We start from the raw sequence: 18746 nt of genomic DNA, 5'->3' as shown, positions 1-18746 counted from the left end.
ATCTTATTGTTCGTGTTACAATGAGGCTAGAAACTCCAACTGAGACTGGAGCCCAATTTCGGTAGGCACTGTGTAAGTACATACAACTTACAATTCTAATGAATGAGACCAAGGACATGAGGGGAAACAGAGACCTTTAAAGATGAAATGATTTCACCCGAAGTCACACAGCAAATCAGTAGCAGAGCAGGTTTATAGGCTGTCTTTCCAGTGCTAACTGAATGCCCATTTTAATGAAAACTAGTGTAGTAGTAGTAATTGGAGGCTAGCAAGCCTAACTGGTGAAAAGTGGCTAAAGGTTTATGAATGACTCTAGATGCTCTGTAACATTCAGCACAGCTCCTTGACTACTTTTTAATGTGCTAATTATCCTTGACAATGTAAATGAAACCCCACATTCCACTCTACCTGTGGACCTGGACAGTCACCAAACTGTAAAAAGGTGTTTGAAATTTAAATAGAAGTCGGACAGCATTTTAGAATAGCAGCACTGTAATTACCTAATTTATATGTAAGACATTTACATCGTATTTGCCTTCAAGATGTTATCTCCACTTTTCAGTGCTCCGCTTCACTTATGCCCCTAAAAACAGCAGCTGGCTCCTGCCTGTCTGAGAAGATACCTGAAGATCAGACATCATTGCTTAAATATTCCCTAGTGTAGCTGTTCAAACCTTAGACTGTTCAAGTGATCTCTAACATGTTGTTGTACAATGTATTTAACCTTTGTGTTGCTTTGCTGATCTGTAACAGTCTTTCTAATCTCAGACTTTCAAACCTTCATTTGCTCTCTGTTCTGCATATTTGTGAATGTAATATGCATGTTTTAGGTTCTTACATTTTATAGAAATTTGTGATTGGAGGAAAAAAGATATAAGTTTTGATATGTATATGCTAGGAGTAGAAAATAAGATTAGAGCCCAAAATAGCATTTCTATTCTTATTTCCTTCAATTTCAAACAAAAATTGTATTACCTTTTTTATATAGCTGGCTCACCAGAGCAAGCCTCGCTTTGTTTTCACATTATAAGTAGTCAGTAATCTTATTTTTATTAAATTTTCAGAAATTAGAGGCATTAACAGAAAATCCATCAGATTTGCAATAACAGCAAAGGATTTTGCATGAAATCATTGTTACTTTCCTATGTCTAGCAGCTAGAAACTAAGCCTTCATTCAATTTTTTTGCTCAGAAATTCATTAAAAAAACAGCTGAGCTTATACCTACAGAAATCAGAGGGCAAATGATTAGGTAACTGCCAGTCAGAAGGCAGATACTGCCTCCTGACTAACTATTTCCATATGGGAAAACATCATGGCCACTGATATACTGATTGTAACTTCCAAATATCCCACTTGAGGAGGTTGCTATGTGTGAGAAATGTAAGTTTGTTTGCAAGTCTTTAAATGGCACTTTAATTTCCTAATAATCTTGAACCTAAGCAGACACGTCAAGGAGATCTCCTATAAAGTAATTCCATTCATGAAGTTCAAGGGGCCAGGAGCTTCTCTTTCTATGTTAAGGGCATTTCCACTTTAAAAGGTGACTTTGTGGAAATGGCCTACTAGTGTTTCCAGTTCCGTAGGTCAGTGACTTCTTTATCAAACTTCTTCCATATTTACTGGGTTTGGAAGTAAAAGAGCTACTGCTGCAAACTGGCCCTATATTCTGGCAGTCAAGCTGGTTTTTTTTTTCCTTCTTGCACTCATCACTGTAATAAAGGGTTTGCAAAACAAATTATGACCTCAGATACACTTATACTATCCCCTCCTCTTCAGATTATCTGTGCCACCTTGCAAACCCAGGTAAAACCAAGGTGGTGTTATGGGTATGGCAAAGGGCATAGTTTTAAGGCAATGGAATTACACAGATATAGTTGAGGATATAGTTTTGCCTTCAGAGCCTCTATTACTAGTGGGGATGTCCAAGTTAAAATGACTCCTGCAAACTACCCTGTGTTATGCTGGCTTCTGACAATGGGGACAATCCAGTAGCCACTAGATCACAATAATTCTAGATCTTCTGCCCTGGCTCTGTTTCTTCTGTGGCCTGCACCATTCCCCCAGAACACATGAATGCTGGGGCACAGGGAGTCCCTACAGAACACTGGTCCATGATGTGCAAGGTACATGGACCCTATAATGGGCTTCACTCTGGGGCCAACAGGTCTATTGGTCAAGCTGCAACCAAAAAACATGTCTCCAAGTATTGGGATGGCTCTTCCAGGCTGTTTGGGGGTCCTGGCAGCCAAGGTGCAGTTTGTCTCCCTGTCCTTGGTGTCCTCTGGGATATCTGTTGGTAAGGAGGCAGAGAGAAGGGTAAGGAGAGCTGGGTCCTCTCCACCAGGCTCAGTGTCGAAGGGGAGAAAACCAGAGTGGCTCAGTGACTTCTGGTTGCTAATCTAGATCAGCCTCCCCTGGGTTTATTCCTGCCTTCCTTGTTTTTCCTTCAGTTTGGGGCATGCCTATAGCTGTCTGCATACAGAATGACAGTAATCCAGAGCATTGGGGTGGAGGGTGGGAGGAAGCTTCCCAGCTCACTTCCAGAGTCCATTTCTTCCCCCTGCTCAAGGGTAAAGGGGGCAGAGACGGCTCCCTGCCAAGTCCCTGGTCTTGCCCCTGTAGGTTGTTCTACTTCAGCAGTTACCACCTGTTTGCCTTCTTGCAGCCAGTCTCTTCTTCACTCTTTCCCCACCCTGACTGCCAGAACACCCTTTTAAGCAGGTCCTCCATAGGGAGCATGCCCAGCAGCTGCTGAGAGATCTAAAAAAAGCTATATACCTATCCATTTGGATATCTATTTTTACCTAATAAAATGTACATGTAATTATCCAGTCATTCACAGAACTACACAAAAATCTTATTAATTTAATCTAAATTAATACTTCTAGGGATTTTTCCTGATATTATAATATTTACATATTAATAACTAACATTTTAAAAAGGCAGAAAGAATTAAGTATTATTAATATAATACTAACATCTTAAAATATTAATACTTCTGTGAGTCATACGAGGGAATCTGCTTTAAGAAATATTAACAGAAATACAACAATAAGAAATACACACTACAGGCCCGATTTCCCAAGGTAATGATCACCTGCAATTTCCAGTGAATTGAGTTGAAACTGCTAACCTCTTTGTGGGTGTTCAGCATTTCTGAAAATCCAGCCCTAGGCACATAAGCAAACAAACAGCTGATATTTAAAAAAATAAATAAATAATATCTCATTATAGGTCCCTTATTATGACAATACTTCAAGGGCTGGTCATCTTAGATATTTTAGCTGAATTTTTGTTCCTCCCTCCCACTTTACCCCCACCCCCCATTATAACTTTTTTATAGGAGTAACCTGCAATTTCATGGGATATTGCATTACATTTTTTTTAATTGGACAAGCTTGCTTAACAATAAATGCTAAGCTCTTTTTTTGTGTAATAGCCCCAACATTCTCAAACAACAGCCACAAGCAATCATATTAATTTTGCTTTTGTCTGGCAATTTGTTTGACTATGACTCCTAATCTCTACCTTGTGGGCCTTATCAAAATTCTAACACCAAAGTATGCATAGACATGACCTTATTTGTACAAGACAGTTCTAAGATATGAGGAAAAATATTTTTCCATAAAGATGATTGGATCATTTCATTCTTTTCTTGCTGGGATGCTGAACATTAGTTGACCAAATTTTCTATTTTTTTTTAAAGCCATAAAATATTTAGATATTTTATATTTTGTTACTATGAGGATTTGCTTCTCATTGTTTGTACTTGTAGTTACATGTTGCTTTTGAATAGCATTAGCTTTAGAGCCCAGATTAATTAGTTTCACAGATATGCTTTCTAGTTTGTTTTCAGAACCTAAAACAGAAGATTGTGATTTATCTAGCTTAACAATTCTTGCTTCCAACAGAGATAAATACAATTATTTTTTTCAAAACCCTGGCCTGCTGTTGAGCTCTCTTCTCTTGTGGTTCAACAAAATGGCACCACCTGGTTTCCCTTTAGAGTGCTGACCAGTGAAGCAGTACAATTTGGTTTATCATTTTTGTGCGGTTTTGGCATTCTTTTTCATTTTAGATTAAAGCTCTAGCTATTACAGGCCTGTGATTTTGCTTTCAAAAGTCCATTTCAGCCAATAGAACAACAGAATCAGTTGTACTATGTCTAGGATTTACCATGGTGCCGCATGTCCCAGATATTTTATGAGGGGCATGAGCTCAACCTTCTAATCCCATATAACTGAGTCATAGGAAAGATTGGTGCTGGCAAGTAGATTTTGGTTGTATAACAGGACTTCAAAGAATGTCCCAATATCAGACAATTGCTTCTTCCAAATCATTCCAATAATGATGTAGTTCTCATGTGAATGACATAAAAAAGGTGTTTTCCCCTCACTGTGCCTGGCTCCATAAAAGTAGATGCAAACAAATGTGTTTGTATTTCTCACCTCTTAACTAATGGGCTATCACTTTCCTCCTTGAGCTCCTAAATCTCTTTCATTTACATAGCTATCAACATGGATTCCTCATTAGGGCACATCCTTCATGTCCAATGGAAACAGTTCCATTAAAAAAAAAAAGACATTAAAAGTGGTAAGGAAGAAAACTCCATACGGATGATGAAAAAGTACAGTCTGATAACAAGAAATTACTACAAGCCTATGTCTCTGCTTGAAGAACACAAAGAGAACCCATATCTCTTCTGTGCCAGAGAAGTCACGCCGCATAGAACCTCAGAACCATGGATGCTGTAACTACGGGTGTTGGTGGTGCTGTCGCACCCCTGGTTTGAAATGGTTTCCATCATGTATCGGGGGTTTACAGTTTGGTTCAATCACTCTCAGCATCCCCATTATACAAATTGTTTCAGCACCCCTGCCCAGAACCCTGCACCTATTGCAGGAAGGAATTCTAGTCTTATTTCACAGAGGTCACTCATACAGGATAGCCTGATGGGCCACCATGAACAAAGAGCTGAGAGCAGGACTAGCAACACAATCTCCTCCTTCCAAGATTTGGACCATTCAAATGTGTAAAAGTCATGGAAGCACTAATGTAAGTTTAGGGCCACTACCTGTTACTTTGATGTCTGTCCTTTGCTAGTGAGAAAGAGAAGTGAACACCTCATTAACAAAGATTGCCTTCTTCTTTTAACATCTCTTCTACCAAGTGTAAATTACCACCCATCCTAAAGCATGGAATAATCCCATAACTAATGAAGAAACTATCACTGAGTACTAGAGACCTTGCAAACTACTGCCCCAAGTCTCATTTCCCTTCTCCAAGTAAATCATTCAAGAAGCTAGGAAAAAACAGTCTCCTTTGCTACCTAACAATATCTAGTGATTAAAGTGCATTGGGTCACAACAGGTTGCCAGCTGAGGAAATAACATTTCTAAAAAGTGAACCAGTCTCCTGAGGAGGGTACATTTTTAGTACCATTGGGAGGAATCATCCTTCTCTGATTGGCCGCTTTCCATACTTTCCCACCTCTTTGGAGCAGCAGCCAATCATGGATGCTGCATGAAGTAGGCAGCACTCTGTCCCACTCCTCTCAGCAATCCAACACCATCCTCAGAGGACGGAATAGGAGGGAGGGAACAGAATAAGCCCAGCAGCTCTGCTTCCTCCTCCAACCTCCCCTATTCCTACCTTCTCCCCTTTCCTCCTTGCAACACCTGGCCTAGGAAGAGGGAGACAGGACCCTGTTGCAGCCTCCATGCAGGAGGATCACAGGTGAGGCTGGGGACGTGGCAGAACTGATGGGGGCAGAAACGACTTGGGGGTTAGCAGCAAAATTAATTGCTGGGTAGGGGGGAAAGGCAGCTTTGGGAATGATCTTAGATCCCGCCCCCTACTTTTTTCAGATCACTTTAAACACTGTCACTATCCTCTATCCCTCTCAATCAGGCTTCAGGATGGAGCATGATACAGAGTGCACACTTTTTGTTCTGGTGACCATGCACAAGGGAAATAACTACATTCATATTCATCCTTCTGGATCTCTCTGTGGCATCTGATACCAAAGATCACAAAATACTCCTATCCTGCTTTCATGAAACTGCACAGGTGAATGGAAACACCCTAAAATGGCTCAGGTCCTACAGCTCCAATGCCCCCATCTATAGGATTCCACAAGGCTCAGTCCTCTCCTTCCATATTATTCAGCATCTATATGAAACAACTGAGGGACAGTAAAACCCTGCCATTTCAGATCGAACTGATTCACCATCTCTCAATTGTTTCATATAGATGCTGAATGAGATTAGGGAGAGGATGTACATGGATAAATGAAGAGCAGCTGTGATAAGAGTGAGATGATGCTGAAGGGAAGAGGGAAGCACTTAAAAAACTCAACTACTATGCAATATTACTACTATTGGTAACATCTATAGCCCTGGGGATTGTAACTGTGTTACCTTCTTGCTTCAGCAAGAGGGAGTTTTGCTGGTGGCTAGACTGCATGTCAGCTCCCTGCCACACCAGTCTGTGTTCCTCACCAGAGAACTCCTCAAGGCTTTCCTGGCCCAGCCCTTGCTTAGCAGGCAACAAGTAGGGAACTCCAGCCTCCAAGCTCCTCAGAGATGGTTTTTCTGCAATGCAGAGCCTCTACCACTGTGTATTGGATGATATTAAGTTTGCTGCTTTTTTGAAGAGTCAGTACTTTACAGTTTATTAATGTAACTGGTATAAATACACCCTTCCCTTCAAACACAGTACTGAATTGGTCTATAGTAAAATTAAACAAGAGCATGGATTAAGTGATACTAATAAAAGAGATAAAGGTAGAGATGGTTACAAGGAAATAAAAGTAAAAATATGTATTTAAAACTTAATCTAGCAAGATACAGTCTTTGTTCAAGATAGTTACTCTGACTCCCAGCCTCCTTTCTAGCTCTTTACTGGCCAGCCTGGCCAAAACCCATGACAGAGATCCAAATTGCTTGTCTCTTTGTCTCCTAAGGTGAAGGATCCAGATAGAGTCTCCCTCTGTTCCTTATACTTGTAGAGGGATTTCTTTGTCTTACAAGTCACGGAGGCCTTCTGGGGATTCAGTTTCCTGTGTCTGTCTGTCTTTCAGGAGCCATGTTAATTCTTTGTCTCTCGAGTTCAGGCTCAAGATAAGCCCCCACTAGTTTAGCTTGATAGCTTTGTCTACAGCTAATATGTAAATTGAGGTAAACCTACATCCCTTTGTTTATCACTTTTTCCTCAGGTAGGCAGTCTTTATCTTAAATATCTTCTAGTAACATATTTATAATTTTACATATAACACATGGATTTTACAATGGCATTAACAACCAGCATGTTATTAGCTTTCATATGATTCCTCATAAGGCATGTTTTATTCAAATATTATTGCAGCAGTGTGCAGGGTGTGAATACAGGTGTGCCTAGGGTCACAGGGATGTTTTAGACTTCTGGGTAATATAGGATTCCCAAGTAATCATAATAGCAAAACAATGCCTGCTTCCATCTCTGACTGGCCAACAGATTGTGTCCCTTCCTACTGCACTCTGACCTGAGTACGGTAAGCTATCCATTTGTGACCGATGATTGTAACTCCCATGTAGAAATGAAATCACGTTCCCCAGAAAACACCAGCTGGTAGAAAAACCCAACTACTTAACAGCATAGGTTGCCTTTATCACTGTTCTCTGCTCTCTGTACAGGTTGCTAATTGAAAAGAATCCAGTTGAAAGTCTCTGTCCTGAGATTCAAAGCCCTGCACAGGCACAGATCCAGCTACCTGAGAGATTGCCTCCCTCCAAAACAGTAATGTTCCACTGCAACCATGCAACTGTCACTCATCGGGGGAGACTCGAGTACAGGAGACAGAACAGTCACAGAAGCAAGGGTAGCCAGGCTTTTTGGATTCATCTGGGAACCAGCCTGACCTTCAATGGCTTTAGTAAAACAGGGGGATTAAAAACCCTTCTTTAGACTGCAGATTACGATAATATTTCTCTTTCATCTCCCCTCTCGGCACTCATTCACTTATCGCTCATTACAATGACATGTTGGCAGCGGAGGTATACATACATTTGTGAAATCCTGTATTTCTTTTCTATATTAAAAATGATTTGCAATGTAAAATAGATTTTTAATTGTCTTCTCAAATATATTGTACGTGCAAATTTCCAATTCAACTCTTCTTTGTTACCTTATAGGATCACCAGAGCTGTTCTAACATTAGAGAAACTATTTTCTCTATTTTTAAGGTGTCTGGTTATATCCTGTATTGACTTGGAAATGTTTATTATTTGTATAAGCTGTTTCCCCCCTGGTTACTGGAATGGCACGATGCTTTACAAACTAAAGACAATGAACTAGATTCACCCACACAGAAAATATGATGTGCAAACTGCTTCCTCCTACCTCTGCAAGGACTAATGCACCCAGGGAGACAGGGATGCATTTCCACCACCACTCTCTCTCAAAAATTATGAAAAGAATTAAGAGCGGGACAACTTTAGTGACTATCAGGGGTTCCACAGGAGCTCAGCTACATATAACTTAGAACAAAAAGTTATCTCCTGTTACAGAGAGCTTCCAATCTGTGTTTGTATGGCATGTAGCACAGTAGAGTCCTGGTCGATGACCAGGACTCCTAGGCACTAGAGTAATACAAATAATAACAATACAGAGCTATAAATGCAGGTATATAGTCAGTGTGCAGTGGAGACTGTGGTCCAATAAAGGATGTTACCTCACTTACCTTGTCCCTCTGGTATATAGTCAGCACACTTGAAAAGGTTCCTACAAGTGTGAACATTTGTACAGATTCTAGCAGTATGCCCCATTTTAAGTATAGGGAATTGCTTTCCGACTAGAAACATCTTTCAAAATGGTAGAAACTTTTAAAGTGCATCCACTGTACACACTTTCTGTGGATACTCAGAGAGGGCATGAATTGGTTTGAATCTGAAAGTCCAATCCTGCTGGATTTAGGGTGGTTCAGTTTATATAAATCAGAAGTAATTCTGAGGGGCAGAGGGTGAAGGGAGAAATGGCCAGAGAGCTAGTTAGCTCGTTAGAGGAGAGGAGGGTGTTTATCTATCTTAGGGTTTTCTGTAGTGCCCATCAATATATTATCTAAGGTCTTAATTTAGAAGTTTGGCTCAAATCTTATTCCTCATTCTACCTGCCCCCCCATCCCCCATTGTGTTCACTACTATCCTCATCCTGTCTTGTCTTAACTTAAATTGTATGTTCTTAACAGACGACTGGTCTAGATTCATTCCTGGCTCCGCTGATATAAAGCAGGGCACAAGGTTCCATCCGGCAGAGCGTCTTGGCAGAGCAAGGGGTGAGGAGGAGGGAACAGTGCAAGGTGGACCCAAGGGAAAGATAAGAGCAAGGTGCTGAGGAAGAGGACTCAATAGGGGCAATTGCAGCTGCTCCATCTCATTCTCTACTGCTTCAAACAGGACACATGGAGCTCCTCCTCTAGGCTGGTGCTGTAATAGAAGCAGCTGCTCTCTCAGTCTGAGGTTACCAGCACTAAGCAGCAACTTCCACTGAACCACTCTGATTGTAGGGTTCACCCTAGGTGAGTAGCTGAGTAGAATTCTACCAGGCTGTTGATAGACCTTCCCATTTTGGTGCTGCAGAATAGGGTTACTAAGAATGATGAGAGTCAGGGCAGTTTCACCCACAGATTCCTTATACGGGCTGCAAGAGCCCAGGATTCTTCTGCAGTGGGAAAACAACTTTCAGAAAGATGATGTCTCAAGTAGTTTCCACTCTTTTCCACCACTGAGTGGATCTACATACTCTGTCCTCAACTATTTCAGAAATGGTGAGAGAGTTGCAGGCATGATCAGGTGTGGGAGGCCTCTCCTCAGCCTTGATTACCGAGGAATGTACAGACTGGACTGTGTCCAGCTGACATTTACCAACATCCCTAGCCCTCAAGCCCTTTTTAAGAATAGAAAATCATCTAAGAAGGAAGGAAGAAATAGAGGGGATCGGCCAATTTTTTGAAAAAGGCTCCTGAGGTGATCCTGGCAATTACAGGCCAGTGAGCCTAACTTCATTACTGGGCAAATTAATAGAAACTGTAATAAAGAACAGAATGATCACACATAGCGAAACACCATGTGTTGGGGAAGAGTCAACATGGTTTGTGAAGAGATGTCATGCCTTCCAATCTGTTAGAATTCTTGTAGGGTGTCAACAAGCATGTGGATAAGGGTGACCCAGTAAATATAGTGAACTTGGATTTACAGAAATCCTGTGACAAGGTCGCCAAAGGCTCTTAAGAAAACTAAATAGTCATGGGATAAGGGGGAAGGTCCTCTCATGGCTTAGTAAGTGGTTAAAAGATAGGAAACAAATGTCAGGATTGAATGGTCCATTTTCACAAACAAACAGTGGACAGTGTAATCTCCCAAGGCTCTGTACTATTCAACATATTCATTAGTAACCTGGAAAAGGGAGTGAACACAGAAGTAACAAGGTTTGCAGCTTATACAAAATTATTCAAGATTCTCTCTGACCTTGGATAGGTAGATGCTGCCACCACCCAAGTGCAAAGAAACCCCTTTTTAGAGAACCCAAAAAGGCGCACTTTGGAATTCCTTCCTGTAGGGTGCCCTCAAGCCCTTTCACACTCACACACACACACACACACCCCGGGAAAGAGCTGAGAAAGAAAAACAAAGGAAGTCAGCTGTTGCCGCCAGCTAATTAAACAACATGTGCACAAACCTCTTAGGACACCAAAAATCCAATCCTGTTCTTAAAAAAGGTAAACTTTATTAAAAACACAAAGAAAGAAAATACTTGAGGAGTTTTTAGGTATGATCTGATGATTTCCATACCTGACAAAAAGTTTTTTACAGCATAGCCTTAGCCCTATCTCTGCCCTGTCCCCTCTCTCCAGAGAACAACAGATAGAGGGAAGTTAGGGTTTTTTTTTCAATTTTAAAAAGTTCTAGCTCTCCCACTGGCTCTTTTGCTCAGGTACCCACTCCCTTTTTTTTTTACCTATGGGCTTTTTTAACCCTTTACAGGTAAAGCAAGTAGAGAATAGCTACTAACAGGGATTTTGTAGCTAACTGGCTGGCTGGGTGTCCATAAAAGGGAGCTCCCACCTCCTTCATTTATCACAGCTTCCAATAAGTTATTACCCGCCATTTACTTCTTTGTGGTGGTTTTTTTCCTTTTAGTGTTGTTAATTTAGTGGTGCTGAAATTGTTTTTATATAATATAGAGCCTCTTACTCTGGTAACTTTGATGTGATTACTGGGGTTTGACTAGCTCTATTTCAGCACTCAAACGCCTGTCAGTACACTTTTAAGGTGCATGAAACTGGGCTTGTCTCTGTAATGAGAAACAAGCATAGAACACAGTAAAATGAAATAAATTCAACATGGAAGAAGTTTTCTGTTCTCAAAAGCATAGATAAATGAAGCATTAATTGAAAAAAATAGATGGGAGTGTTAAAAGTACTGCAGCACCAGGTCCCTGGTGACAAGACGTAATTCGCAGTTTAGATAAGACTTTTTGAAAGGGGTTATTTAATTTGTTTAGATTTAATAAATCAAATACACTTATTTCAAGCTCCCGAGATGCTACCTTTGATTAAAAATACAGGCCATAACCGTAAAACAAAACAGCATCCAATCCAACCCAGCCTGTGCCCAGTCAGCATACACATACTGTCAACCCAAAACTCCTTTCCTTCCTCCCACCTTAATCCTTCCTAAATGTCTGCTCAAAATGATACACGTTTAATATGCCCTGAAGGTCAACAAATTTCCACTATTTTGGACCACAGCTGGGTAGAAAGCAAATTACAAAGTTAAGAGGCTCTCACAGAGAATGCTCTACTAGCAGCTCTCTCTGTTATATAAGGTTTCAGAGTAGCAGCCGCGTTAGTCTGTATCCACAAAAAGAACAGGAGTACTTGTGGCACCTTAGAGACTAACAAATTTATTTCAGCATGAGAGCTAAGGAAGCGTTGTTCTAAGTCAGCCATAAAGATGTTGGCATACTGTGGGGCCATGCAGGTACCCATAGCAGTGCCACTGACTTGAAGATATATATTGTCCTCAAATGTGAAATAGTTGTGGGTGAGGACAAAGTCGCAAAGTTCAAAGCTCATCTCAATTGATTAGACTCTTCCTGTTGGTATGCATACTTCCACCTTTTCATGTTCTCTGTATGTATAAATATCTCCTGTCTGTGTGTTCCATTCTATGCATCCGAAGAAGTGAGCTGTAGCTCACGAAAGCTCATGCTGAAATAAATCTGTTAGTCTCTAAGGTGCCACAAGTACTCCTGTTCTTTCTATTATATAAATGCAGCTTCAGTTTGAGTGGCTCCACTAATCACATGATTGCATAGGGAGAGAGGCTGTCTCTCGGGTAGGCAGATCCTAGGGTGTTTAGGCCAAGATATCCCTTTAGTAATTTTAAAATGGCCTTATAAACGCATCCACATTGCGTTGTGTTAGGTCGTCAGTCGTATCATGACGTATTGTAGTGGGCTACAATTATAATGAATTAAGTTCCATAGCATCGTTAGGTTCATCTCCATTTCAATGCATCTTAGATTTCTTCATACTTCATTGCCTATTATTATTCTATCTGTGCTAAAGAAAATAAATTTCTTTCCACTTTGCTAAGTATTCCATTCCTCTCAATGAAATTGAGTTGTAGGATTCAGTCACACCGCGGCTTATTAGCGCCCCTTTTAAATGTCATCTGTTACTGTAGCTTTCCTATCCATTTTTTTCATAGAAGGTTTTCTATTTCTTCTACTTCTGCTTTTTGGAAAGATATGCATACACATCAAGTATTCCCCTGCACATTGTAACGTGCCAGTTTCCTTGCCATATCTGAATCCTTATTCACATAATAAAATAAGGGCAACTTCAAATGTACCATGATATACAGTCTGGTGTATATATGACATTAGTTGTATCCACCAAGAGACATATTCTCAGTCTTGTTTCATGCACAAAACTCCCATAAACTGCAGTGAAAATTCTGCACAAAGGCTAAGGTTAGAATCTAGTCACATGAAGCCAGAAAAGCAACTTGCTTGTCTTCACATTTTCCTTTATGCTTGAAAATCAGATATGCTTGCATAGATGTTTCCCAGGCAGTTTGAAGTATTATAAACATAATGTATTGTGCAACAAAGAGTCCTGTGGCACCTTAAAGACTAACATGTATTGAAGCATAAGCTTTCGTGGGTGAATACCCACTTCGTCAGACGCTATGTATTGTATAATGCAGAAATTTATATCACCACTTGTTGGTTCAAATGTAGAACTAACAATATAACTTGCTCCTTTACCATTTCCCAAATAAAAATATGCTAGGAGAACATAATAATTGTTATTATTCCACTGTTTGTTTTACTTATTTCATGTTGAAGCTTGGAGCAAATCCTGAAGTCTTTGCTCAAGGAAAATACCCACTGACTGTAATGCACCTAAAAAGTTAAGAGGATTCTAATGTATAATGATTACGATGCAATGTCTTAACGGGCTAAATTCCATGGTCCTTAATCCAATCAACTCCCATTGGCTGAAAGGAGAATTTGACTTGTTGAACACTAAGTAAAGAGTGTAGCATTTGACCTTTTGTAAAATATCTGTTTTATTTTGGGCTCTGTTTATTCTGTACTTTGGTTAAATATATTAAGTTTAAAGTTAGTCACCTGAAAACAAACCTATTGGGAAAATATTGTGGTTCAAATGTATTAGAAGGTAATTACTCTCACACACAGAGGAGATGAATGATTGCACCAGTCCTAACACTTTACAGGCTTTGAGTTTTAATGCATACTGACTGTGCTCTCTTAAATTCTTGTGGCTCTGCAGCAGCGGTTCTCAACCCACGGTCCGCATATGGCCCAATTAGCACACAGCTGCAACCCAGCTGTGTGCTAAAGGCTGCCGGGCTGTGTGGCATGGTCCAGGTTCCTGGCTGCCCAGCATTGCGGGGTCCAGGCTGCCTGGCCCGGTGGGGGTACAATGTCAGGGTTGCTGGCTGGTCCCATGTGGTGGGTGTCCAGACTCGGGGCTGCCAGCTGGCCCCGCAGGATCTGGGGCCCCACACAGCAAAGTCCGGGGTCCCTGCCACCCGGCCCCCTGCCCAGTGCTCTGCTCCTGGCCCCACTCTGTAGAGGGGTCTTTGGGCATGTCATAAACAGATAGATAAGGGTTAATGTTCTTTTACCTGTAAAGGGGTAACAACAGTAACCTGAAACACCTGACCAGAGGACCAATCAGGAAACAAGACTTTTTCAAATCTGGGTGGAGGGAAGTTTGGGGTGTGAGTCTTTTGTCTGACCCTCTCGGCTCTGAGAGTGATTTTTCTATCTCCAGGCTTTCTAATCTTCTGTTTCCAAGTTGTAAGTACAAGGATAGTAAGACAATAGGTTTATATTGTTTTTTTGTATTTACATGTGTTTAGTTGCTGGAATGTGTTAAATTGTATTCTTTTTGGATAAGGCTGTTTATTCATTTTTTTCCTTTAAGCAATTGACCCTGTATATTGTCACCTTATTACAGAGATCATTTTATGTCCTTTTTCTTTCTTTTTATATAAAGCTTTCTTTTTAAGACCTGTTGGAGTTTTTTCTTTAGTGGGGACTCCAGGGAATTGAGTCTGCAGCTCACCAGAGAATTGGTGGGAGGAAGAAGTCAGGGGGAAAATCTCTTTGTGTTAGATTTACTAAGCCTGACTTTGCATACCCTCTGGGTGAGGGGGAGGGAGATTAGCTCTCTCGGTACTTGTGTTTCCAAGACTTGAAACAGGGAGGGTAGAATCCTTTTGTTTAGATTCACGGAGCTTGCTTCGGTATATCTCTCCAGGAACCCAGGGAGGGAACACCTGGAGGGGAGGAGGGGGAAGGGAAATGGTTTATTCCCCATTGTTGTGAGACTCAAGGAATCTGAGTCTAGGGGTCCTCCAGGGAAGGTTTTGGGGAGACCACAGTGAGCTAGGCACTGTATAATTCCTAGCTGGTGGCAGCGTTACCAGGTCCAAGCTGGTAACTAAGCTTGGAGGTTTTCATGCTAACACCCATAGTTTGGACGCTAAGGTCCAGATCTGGGAAAAAATGTTATGACAGGGAGGTGGTGGGCAGAGGAGTCTACCGGGGGAGTGCTGTGGTTCTCAACCTGCGGCCCAGGTAACATAGCGTGGGCCGCATAGACAGCCCACAATGATAAATAGATTGAGAACCATTGCTCTACAGCTTCACTTATTTGACTGTCTGGAATTGCCTGAAAAGTTTCTTAACATTGAGAAAAAGTTTGAAGAAAATAAGTTACTTCCCATAACCTCTGGGGCCCATGAGGACTGTGTACTGTTGTGGCTACTCCTACTCAGCTTTTGCTCAATCTTTATCTAGGCAAAAATTAACACTGATTTCAATGGGAGTTTTCACCTCTGTAAGGACTGAGTAAAATTGGACTTCAAAATTTGCCTTTTAATGTGCAGTTCTTTTTTCAAGGCTCCTTTCTTCTCTTGTAACCCAGATGGTTCCTTGCAGGCAAATTACTCTTGTAACTTGCCTGCATGCCCAATTAGCAATTCAAAGAATTATTGAAAAATTAAAGATGCAATATGCGGAAAAGAGCACCACAGTTTCATAACTACATGCGTGAAGCATCCTCAGTCAGAAATACAAAAAGTGTTCATAAATTTCCAGAGGGTTTGTAACCCTGTGGGTGAACTAGCTCACCAATGTCTGCTCTTGATCTATGTACCTATTGCTCCTATTTCTCTTTCAGAGGAGATGAAAGTCCTTTGTTTCCTCTGCTGTAGGTATCACTGCCTATTTTGGTGCAAATGGAATAAAGAGATAATGATAAACTTCATTTTCACATTCAGAAGATATGGACATAGTGATATAAAATAGAAAGGTTTATATTGGCCTGCTATGGTAACCTCCCAGAAGCCTGGGACACACAGCTAATAAATTGCAGCAGATTTCAGCCACGCTGATCTTTAATACAGAGATGTGGCCAACAGTCCTTTACAATGCAGCCTGATATCTGGAATCCTCAAAGGTCACACTGCTGTGTTAAAGATAAAAACAGCTTCAGTCTCCTAACTAGTTGATAGTGTGTCCCTCTTGACTAGGCAAACCTGCTCCCTCGCTTAATCAGAGAGTCTCTGAAAGCGTTCTTGTATATCGTGAGATCTAGAGGGAAGACATTTGTTTATGACTCTCCAGATTGAATATATCCAGTTAATTTATAGTTACTTATTGATGTTTCATTTTTCTCCACTAACTTTATATAGACTTTTACCCCTAAATTGATTTGAAATGTGAGCCTCATGTTGACCTTTCATGACCATGTCTAATGCAAGTACACACTAATCCTAAAGAGGTACAGAAAGTATTCCTGGCTTGACTAATGAACAGTTTCTGACAAGATACTTTCCATTAGAAAGTTAGGAATTCCCACTCTAATTATTTCCTATTTATTGTAAGTGTGTGGGAAAAACAAAAATGTTAGATACAAAAGGTGTAGCAACTGCTGGATACTGTTGATTTGTTTGGGACATGAGTTGTTTTGTGTTTTTTAAATGGCAAAGACTGTAAATCACAATTTTTACCATTGGTACAAACTCTCCTGCCCTCAATATCATCATGGCTCTGGTCTTCCTAAATGATGGTTACAGCTTCAGTAAGCTAGCAGACTTTTCTGTTCAATACAGTGGCCTGCCACATAAATCAAAACCTGTGACCATCTGCTGTTTTTATGGCACTGAAAGCCCACAAATAATTACAAAAGGAGACAGCTCCTAGGCCTGATCTACAGGTTTTGTTCCAATATAACTATTTTGGTTAGGGGTGTATTTTTTTTTTAACCAAAATAGTTATACTGATATATCCCCGAATGGGGATGCAGTTATACCAGTATAATGGTGCATTATAAAAGTATAGCTTATTCTGCTTCCTGAAGAGGACTAGTTATAGTAGTATAAAGCATTGCATTATACCAATTCAATTGTGTCCATACTAAGGGTTGTACCACTTTAACTATTATGATATAGTTAAAGAGGTACAATCTTGGCATATAGACAAGCCCTAAGTCACAGGGAAAGCTCACAACAATACAGCAATGGAAGAGCCACAAATCCATCCAAATTATCTCTAGAAAAGGAGTGAATAAATAGAACATTCAGATCTAATTTATGATGCTGCTACATTGTAGCACAGGGGTAGGCAACCTATGGCACGCGAGCGGATTTTCAGTGGCACTCACACTCCCCGGGTTCTGGCCACCGGTCCGGGGGGTTCTGCATTTTAATTTAATTTTAAATGAAGTTTCTTAAACATTTTAAAAACCTTATTTACTTTACATACAACAATAGTTTAGTTATATATTATAGACTTATAGAAAGAGACCTTCTAAAAACGTTAGAATGTATTACTGGCACGCAAAACCTTAATTAGAGTGAATAAATGAAGACTTGGCACACCACTGCTGAAAGGTTGCCGACCTCTATTGTAATATATACAAGACCAGACCTTCAGCTGTACTTGAGCAGCGTGCACCTATCCTACTTCGGAAAGATTTTCTTCCTTTCTGCTGTCTTTGTTCTCTTTTCTTCCTCCCTCATTCTATTTTTCTTGTTAGTTGCTTCATTTTTAGGTTTTAAAGGACTGCTCACTTTTCAATACTGAATGTCTTATTTAAATCTAATAGTTTTTTATAACGTAACAGGAAGGATAGAGAAACAAAGTGTATGAGTGAAGTCTTGGCTTAGCTTTTCTTATTTTGCTAAATGAATAAAGTTGAAAAAGTGCAGATGGTCAGCTAAACTTACAGTGGCTCCCAAGAGCTCCCTCTCCCCTTAACAGCTCCTGGCTACCTTACTACCAGCTGTAATCTTCTTTTGGGCTAGATGAATAGTCTGCACTCCCCCTTACTTGGTGTGATTGGGAGCAGCCCAGAAGCCTATTCTTCTCCTCACACATCTTTGTGGGATATAGCCTACTTTTTCCCTTCACCTTCCAAACTTTTCCTTGTGCTATTCTCCCTTCCATTGTCCCTCTGCCTCATTCCTCTATGGTGACCTCCCTTTCTTCTCTTCCCTTCCTCTTGTCTCCTGGAGGAGTTGTCCCTTTCTCTTAACCCATAACTAGTGCCTCATTATTCTCTCCGACTTTTGCCTGCTGTTCAGTTGTCTCCCCGCCTGTAGGCAGCAACAGCAGCTGCCTCTAGTCGCCACAGGCAAGAATTGAAACAAAAATTAAAATTCTGGTCCCAGCCTGCCAGGAAAGAGATGGGGAAGTCTAGCTAAAGTGAAAAAATGGTGACTGTCCATCCCAAAATGGGACCGTTGGCAAGCATGCTTAATTTTGTTGTTTCTTGGTTTATTAATGGTGGTACGTGTTTATCACTTTTAGGGGACTCTGTTCCAGAAAGAAGAAAAACTGTGCAAAAGGTATTTTCCATTATCTCAGAGTTGCTACAACACAAGATGCTTTGTAGTATTAAAGATATTTATCATATATATTACCAGTACCTTTTGAAGCATAGCTACAAAAATATTATATCTATTTATCTTAAAGCATCCATCATATGTGCAACATCTTTTTATGCAAACTGAATTTTTCTGTGACATAATATATTTACTGTATTCAATTTTATAATAAAAAAAAATTATGGGACTCAATCCGGTAGCATTAATATCAATATGAAAAGAAGTGATATTATTCTGCTTCATGCTTTATTCCCAACAAATTAGTCTAGCATCTG

This window comes from Gopherus flavomarginatus, chromosome 3 (assembly GCF_025201925.1).
Source record: "Gopherus flavomarginatus isolate rGopFla2 chromosome 3, rGopFla2.mat.asm, whole genome shotgun sequence".
Lineage (NCBI taxonomy): Eukaryota > Metazoa > Chordata > Testudines > Testudinidae > Gopherus > Gopherus flavomarginatus.
This window is presented reverse-complemented; position numbering follows the sequence as displayed.